Here is an 8,152-nt window from a genome sequence, read left to right as displayed (position 1 = left end):
CCTTTTGAATGAAGTGTGTTTCTTGTATGCAGCATATTGTTGGATTTTGCTTCTTGACCCATTCTCCCAGTCTATTTCTTTTGATTGGTGAATTGAGGCCATTAATGTTGATGGTTATAACTGAAATGTATTGACTTGTCAGTGCCATGACTTTTTTTTTTGTTGGGTTCTCCCCCTTTACATTTAATTTCTTGTCATGCCAGATGTGTTCATTCTGCTTTGCTTCCTGGGGTTGTGATCCTCAATGTCTGTTCCTAGGATATTGTATAAAATTCTTTGGAGTGCTGGTTTGGTATTCACAAAGTTCCTAAGGTGCTCTTTGTCATGAAAGTATCTTATTTCTCCATCCATTTTGAAAGATAGTTTTGCAGGGTACATCCATCTGGGTTGGAGGCTATTTTCTTTTAGGATTTGGAATATGTCGCTCCAAGCTCTTCTTTCCTTGATGGTTTGTGTTGAGAAGTCTGCTGTGATTCTGATGGGCTTTCCTTTGTATGTGATTTGTTTCTTTTCTCTGACTGCTTGGAATACTTTGTTCTTCTGTTTTGTTTCTGGAATCTTAACAATTATATGCCTATGTGTAGTTTTTTTTTGATCAAGGCTATTTGGAGGCTATATGTCTCACTTATCTGTATTTCAAACTCTTTTTCCCTGCTTGGGAAGTTTTCTGCCATTATTTCTGTGAAGAGACTTTTTATGTCATCTGCACTCTCTCCTGTTTCTTCATTGAGCCCAGTCAGTCTCACGTTATTCTTCTTTCCATCATCCAGCAGCTGCTGGATTGATTTCTCATGTTCCCTTATAATTTTGAAGCAGTTTTTCTTTTCCTGGTCACTAATTGCAATCTTATCTTCTATATCTGAAATTCTGTCCTCACATTGGCTCATTCTGCTGTGTAGACTCTCAATTGAGTTTTTCCTGTCCTGGAAATCTATTTGCATCTGTTTTATGGATTCCATTTGTTTCTTATGTTGGCATTCCATCATGTTCCTGAGCTCCTCTCTAGATTTATTAATCATGTCTTGCACTAGGGGCTCAATTTCTCCTGTTATCTGAGAAATTATTTCTGATTTCATTTTTTCCAGATCCACTTTTGTTGCCAGTTCAGTGGGTCCAGGTGGTTGAGTATCAGAGTGTTCCATCTCATTTCCCTTTGGGGTTGCTGTATGTGATCTGGAAGTCCTGTTTTGAGACTTATTTACTTGTTTTCTCATTTCAACTGGGGCAGGTGGCTGTTAGTGCCTGCATGGATTACCTCCTCTGAGCTGGGTGAGGTGGGATAGGGGCTGCTAGCAGCGGTAGGGATGGTGACCCAAAAGCCCTTTCTTGTGGGCTGGGAGCAGTGGGTGGGATGGTGGCCGGGAAGCCCCTTCCTCTGGACCAGGAGTGTTGGGAGCAATGCTACATAATTCTAGGGAAAAATCATTTGGTTAGCCTAGTTCTCTTGCCTACAGCCCAGCTACAGAATAACTCCAGTTTGGCCTCCTGTCACAACTGAGACTTCAGTGATCCAGTGATGCTGTGATTCTCCAGGACAAGAAACATCCTGGGAGAACAAACATCTGTTCAGTTCCTCATTGTTCTTGGACTGATTAACATCTTGTTTGCCGGAGATGTACTGAACTCTCTGCAAGCCTTCCGTTACACCTTGTTTATCCCAATGTGAACTATTGAACTCTCTGCAAGTCATCTGTTACATTTGTTTCTCCCGATGTACTGAATAAAAGGTGCGGTAAGCTGGGGGCTTTTGTCTTTGCTGCCCAGAGCAGCACTGATCAGACCCAAAGCTCAGCTTCTTCTCGGTCTCATTTTTCTACCTTTCCTGTAATTCACCGTGTGCTGCCGTGGCTCGCAGGAGACCAGGACTAACTGCAGAGGTTCTGGTAACGTCCCCTTCCCCTGTCCCCTACACAGGAGCAGTGGGATGGTGGCTCAGATGCCCCTCCCACTGGGCCGGGAGTGGTGGGAGTTATGGTGGCCTGGAATCCCCTTCCTCTGGGCCAGTAGCAGCGGGACAGAAGGTGGCCCAAAAGTCCTTTCCTCTGGGCTGGAAGCAGCGGGAGGGATGGTGACCAGGAAGCCCCATCTGCTGGACTAGGAGCAGTGGGACAACATCTCAGAAGCCCCTACCTCTGGACCAGGAACAGCGGGACTCAGTACCTTGTTCTGGTGGTCTGGTGTCCTCTGTGTCTTTGTAGTGTGGAACCAGGTGGCTGCCTGTCTGCAGCGGGGTGATTTGGTGTCTTCAGAATGACTCATACAATAAACTTTCATTGGATTCTACATATCAGTGAGATCCTGCAGCCCTGTCTCTCTGCACCTAGGACCACTTCCTTCTCTTTCGAGAGAGATGCTGTTTTTGTGAGGAAAGGGCATGAGAATTGTTGCAGGAGCTTGTGCTAATGAGGGGAAGGATTATCAAGCTGTGGCTGTGTGTAGAGCACAAAACCAGCTGAAATGGAGGTTCTTGTTGGCATTGTCAAGCTACTGTACCAAATCTTAAATCCTCTAACCCTAGATTTCTTGACTTTTTTGACGTGATGAATGGTTATTATTGTAACTCTTAATCAGGAATTCTGTTATTTTCAGTAAAACATGTTTCAGTGGATATAGTAAACTTTGAATCTTAATGTTTCTAGGGTGTACAGACTGCCTGTCTGGGCCAATCATCCACATCTGTGCAGACATCCTGTGGCAGAGTCCTGATAGCTTCTGTTCTTGAGAAACTAGTCTACCTTTATTCCTTTAGCACTCCATGAACTTTCCTTTCACTTCTGTTCATGCCATTTCTGAATCCAGCGTGAAAACTGTCAACTTAGATCTCTTCTGGGTTGAGTACATCACATCTCTGCCAAACCCTTAGCAATGTCTTATTTCTCTGTCAGAGAGGTTTTATTTTTTTTCCCCATTAAATATGCCATTCTTTGTCAAATGTCTCAAAAAATATTCAATCTTCTTGCAACTACACCTTGTATTAAGGACTAAGGAGTCTGAGCTCCTATGACATTAAGGCCTAAGAAAGGACAAGGTTCTGTGTGCAGCAATATTCTCCAATGTTCTTTCTTCTGCCCCTTTGCTAGAAATGCTGAAGAGGGGAGTGAAAATGTTTACAACTACATGAGAAGGTGAAATTCAGTGTGCATTAATTTACTGTTGCTGCTGAAGGTATTTGATGTTTAGAAAATACAGGGATTGAATAATGTCTAAAATCAAGTATAAGCCAAGTGAAGCTGCTTTTATCTTAAGGGATATGGCTGGGATACAAGAGTAGGGTGAGAGCAAATTCAGCTGAGTAGTGAATGTGATTCTTTCATTTTCAGACTGACCAACCCTCACATTCTCTGGGTGAGTCTTATACACTGACTTTTAAATAGTGCAAGAGGACTCCTCAGCTGACCCTGCAAATATGCCTGGGGGCAGGTTCAAGATATGGTCAATGACTGCTGGCACCAGCCCAGAAACATGAGGACAATTTATTTCAATATGTATAGAGAATGTTTTTCAAATTATCTTGTTAAAAATCTGTCACTCTCCTTCCTGGGCTGATAGTTGGTAAAGAGTTTAATGAATATACATTCTGGTAGGCAGATTGCCTCTTCTTCACTTGTTGGATTTGTCCTTCATCTTATCAAGTCTGGATAAAGAGCCCTTTTCTTCATTTTGTGTCTCTTTGTCCAGAGAAGCAATCTGAATTAATGTTCGAGCTGACTCATCCACAGAGGCCCTGGCCAGACACTGCTGATAGGAGGGGAGAGTGCTAGCTATTAGCGTTTGGAGTTCACTAGTACACAATGCTGGGCTATGTGGCTGCCTTAGGCAACTTTGTTAGGTAGCTAGCTTGTTATTATCAATATATTTATGATATCTACTTAATGTTCTGAGGCAGACTCTCGATCTGCCTCTGAATCTACACCTTTCTCAGTGCCCTGAATTCAGCTAGTGGCAACTTCCTGTTGCTCAGGTCAAAATATTTGTTATAGTCCTTTATTATAAAATTTCTACCTCCGAAATCATCCCATCCACCAGGAAATCCAATTGTCTCTACTTTCAAAGTTTATCTAGGATATAGCTGCTACTGCTCCAGTTTGAGCAAAAATCTCTGCCTTATTTTAAAAGTAGCTTGAATCATGTTCTTAAATCCACTTGTGCCCTGTTTCAAACTCTTCTTAGAGCAGCAGATTGACCTTTAAAAGCACAAGTCAGCATATGTTTCTCCTTTGTTCAATCCTCTAGTTACTTCCATTAGCCCATCTGTTCCATTGCCTCCTGGCTGCTCCTAGAACATGCCAGAAGTGCTATCTTCTCAGGAGAGTTCCATTTGTACCCTTTGCCTGCAGTGTTCTAGATATTGGTGCTCTGCTTCCTCAGGTCTTTTGTCTTGCATCTCTTTCTCACAGATGTGTTGCTAACCCCTTACTTAAACTTTTTTTTTGGGGGGGGATTTAGGCCTTCTTAATCTATTGGTGCTTTCAAAAAGGGACAAAATAAACTATGCAGAGCATTAATAAAAACAGAAATAAAAATCAGAGTAAGATGTTCCCTGTGGGTCCTAATAAAAATGTCTATGATTTATCTTTGGAGTATGAGGCTGAGAAACAGATCCGAGTTGCATGGTCTAAGCTGGGGTTTTACACACGGACCCAACTGTCTTCATTTCATTCACTTGAAACCAGGGACAGGGTAGCAGTCTAAACACTCCAGAGGAGAGCCAGGAAGCCACTGCCCTTATGACACCAACCCACCAATGTCCCTTTAGTGAGGACAATGTTCTTAATGTCAACCATGCCATGTTCACTCACTGTGGAGTGTGCATAGCACCAACAGATGACTTTCAAGATTTTAATGTTTACTTGTATGGGTGTGTAGTATGTGAACTGAACAAGAAGACAATCTCTCCGTGTCAGATCAAACATTCTGTGAACTTCTACAAGTTGTACCAAAGCTACTAGATGAAACAGTAATTTTCAGAGATACCTACAGCATTCCAAAATAGTGGTGATTTTATGTGCAAAAAGTAGTGATGTTGGAAAACACAAATTCTACGCATGGCTGTGATTAAACTAACTGGTGTTAACCTGGAAATGGGGGTAAGTACAAAGATGCAATCGATTTTGCTGGAGCTAATATAAGTACTTAGCAGAGTCTCATCTTTTTTTTTTATGATTCTTTTTTTTATTTTTTAATTTTTTAAATGTATATATTTATTGGTACATTTTAGGTATAAAATACATTTACATTTATCAGTGGGTGTTTGTACCAGAACATGATGCATCTTAGTTTTTATTTTTTCTCCCATTACCTGTGCACCCTTCACCCCCTCCACCCTTCCCTATATACACAGAGTTTGATTCCATTTTTTTTCTCATAATTTTTTTCTTTCCCTTCTTTTTTTTTTTCTTTTCTTGGTACCAGGGATTGACCTCGAGACCTTGTGCTTGCGAGGCAGGCAGCGGAACCACTGAGCTAAATCCCTGGCCCCATGGCCTTATTTTGACTGGAACTAGATATTAAAGGACTGTATCACTGCAGCTCTTTGAAAAACACTGAGAAGAAGGGCCACAGACTAAGGATGGACAACCAGGTTCTGGAGGCATGTTGGACATGGGCATTTGCTTCCAACTGATGGTGACCTGGTCTCCAACATCCACACTAAAACACAGCTGTGACTACCTGTCCTGTTCAGCCCCAGGTGGCTATCTGGAGAGGGTGAGAAGGGATCAGAGGGTCAAACCCTGGAGGATACCTACATTTACAGAACCATAGTAGGGAGAGTGCAGCAGTATTCTCTGGCTTCACTGCATTGTAGTTGTGGTCACTGGCCCAGGTGGATGTGTTGCTCTCACAGGCTGCCTGCTTCCCCACTGTGTCACTCCTAGGAGGAGTCACCATTGCTTTCTTCGCTGCGTTTCATTTCTCTCTGGAGTGGGCTTCTTGTGTATAGAGATTTTTTTTTTTTTTTTTGGTACCGGGGATCAAACTTGGGTCCTTGTGCTTGCGAGGCAGGTGGCAGAACCACTGAGCTACATCCCTGGCCCTGTATAGAGATTTTAATCCCTGTCTGAACACTAAATTTTGGCAGACAGTTTTTATGGCTTCATCTTGACTTTCTCCTTAGGCCTTGGTTTTTGCTTTTTACCTGAATTTAGATTTCTCACAGTATCTGCCGCATGTTTGAGAATGCAGTCATTATTGCAGTACACCCATTCAGGCTGTGCCACACTGGAGCACCCAGGACTGGTGCACCTTGAGGCACCAGGAGTTTCTCTAACAGGTTGGAATATCTTCAGCTTTTTCTTGCCACTGGGGTTTCCAGCTTTCTCAATTCTACCCTTGATTCCCTGGTCTTCACTAGGCTTTTGCTCTACTGTACCTATGTTGGTGCAGTCTTTGCTGTTCACACTTGTAGGTCTGCATCTAGTTTCCTGCTCATCGGTGGCTTCTGAATTTGTATCCTCTGGCACTTGCAGGATGGTACAGTTTGGGCAGATGTAATCTTCCTCATTCCTCTCCAAAAGCTGCTCTTGAGACTAGAAATTCCCACGCAGTCGCCATGGAACCACTCCTCAGAGTGGTCAGTCACAGAAGCTCATAAACCTGTTATTGTGAGGCTGGTGGCAGATGTAGTACAGGGCGTTGGGGTCATAAACCTCATAATCAAGCTTAGGTTTGCCAATGTCCCCAGCATCTTTATCTTTAGGATCCTGAGCCACTGTCCCCTCCGATTCACCCTCTGTCATCTTTTGCTGCCTGGTTCACAGCTCCCTCAGCAGCCTCAGACTCTTGTTTACAGGGTGGCACATCATGGCCAGCTCTGGCCACCTCAACCTCCATTGTATCACCTGGGTTTTCTTCTCGCCACTTCTCCCCCAGGCAACTCAGGATGACCTCCAGGGGCCTCTCTGCTGGTTCTTGTTCTTGCTTTCTTCGAAGATGATTCTGAAGTGCTTTCAAAATGAGCCCATCACTGTCACTGTGGGAGGTGTCTCCCTGCACATCCCCTCCTTTGGCCTTTTCAGAAGAGGCAGGCTTGCTTTCCCTACTTGAAACCAGGTGCAGGGACATTTTTTATCTCAGAGCTGCTCTCAACATTGCCTTCTAGGGCCCTTTCCACATCTGTGACTGGACAGGATGCTGCCTCCCTGGAATCATCAAGGGAAACAGCCACGTTCTTTCTTCCTCAGATTGAACCGTGGTCAGGAACTCTTCAAGCCTCTCAGCGTGCTTTGGCTGCCTCCCTGTGTGGCACAGAGAGAGGCTGTGTGGCTACCGCTCCACAATGTCTACCTCAGTGTCCCCAGCACCCTTGTGCTTAGCAATTGTTGTTTCCTGGAACCCCAAGTCTTCCTGAACTCTTTATTTGTGGGCTTAATAGCTTTAGGTGCTTCCTCATTGCTCTGGTCCCCAGGATCATCCATAATTATCACTGATAGCTTGGACACTGTCAGCTTGGACACTGTCTCCTGAAATCCTAAATAAAACACAAAACCTGGCTGAAGAAGCTGCTTGGTCCTGCTGTTGGCCAGCTCTTAGTGAGCTGCAGTCAGTCAGTACTCACAAGTGAGAGGATTCAAACTTCCAGCAACCTAGACAGTCTAAAGGCTGCTCCTGGAGTGAGCTCAAAAACGATGCTAAAAGAGCTGGGACCTCTTTGCTTTGGCTTTAGTCTAGACATTGCCATTCCAGCACAAATGCTCTGCACTGCAACACCTCCACAGCTGCTGTCTTGCCCAAAGCAGCTGACTTCTTTTGAGTCTCGTGCCAATCCCCCTTACATAAACTTTTACTTCTCCCAGCATCTTCCTCCTTTCCTGCTTGGCTTTTCCTCTGAGCACTCACAATGATCTGATAAATCACATTTCACTTAGTTGTTTGCTGTGGTGTTCTTTCATTAAGACATATAATTGACGAAGGTAAGAATGTTCACCTGTTTTATTTTCTGAGCTATCCCTGGCATATTCTATAGTGTATGGCACAATAATAAGATGTTCTGAAGCACAGATCAAAAGTCAGTACTCAATCGCCCTTGGTTTAGCCACCTATTTTTGTAAATAAAGTTTTATTGAAACATAGTCATATCCATTTATTCTTTAACAATTGCCTGTGGCTGCTTTTAAAGAACAGTGACAAGCACTGTGTAGTCTACAGGCATAAA

General features: G+C 43.6%; 1 pseudogene; it reads right to left on the bottom strand.

Moving 5' to 3' along the window:
- Positions 1-3,600: 3,600 nt before the first annotated feature.
- Positions 3,601-7,415, bottom strand: LOC101724700 (death-inducer obliterator 1 pseudogene; annotated as a pseudogene).
- Positions 7,416-8,152: the final 737 nt, after the last annotated feature.

The sequence above is a fragment of the Heterocephalus glaber genome, unplaced genomic scaffold, assembly GCF_053883595.1.
Source record: "Heterocephalus glaber isolate CG9 unplaced genomic scaffold, H.glaber_assembly_v1.0 deba00000122, whole genome shotgun sequence".
NCBI classification, from domain to species: Eukaryota; Metazoa; Chordata; class Mammalia; order Rodentia; family Bathyergidae; genus Heterocephalus; species Heterocephalus glaber.
The sequence above is the reverse complement of the archived record's forward strand: the minus strand, read 5'-3'. Positions and strand labels throughout refer to the sequence as shown.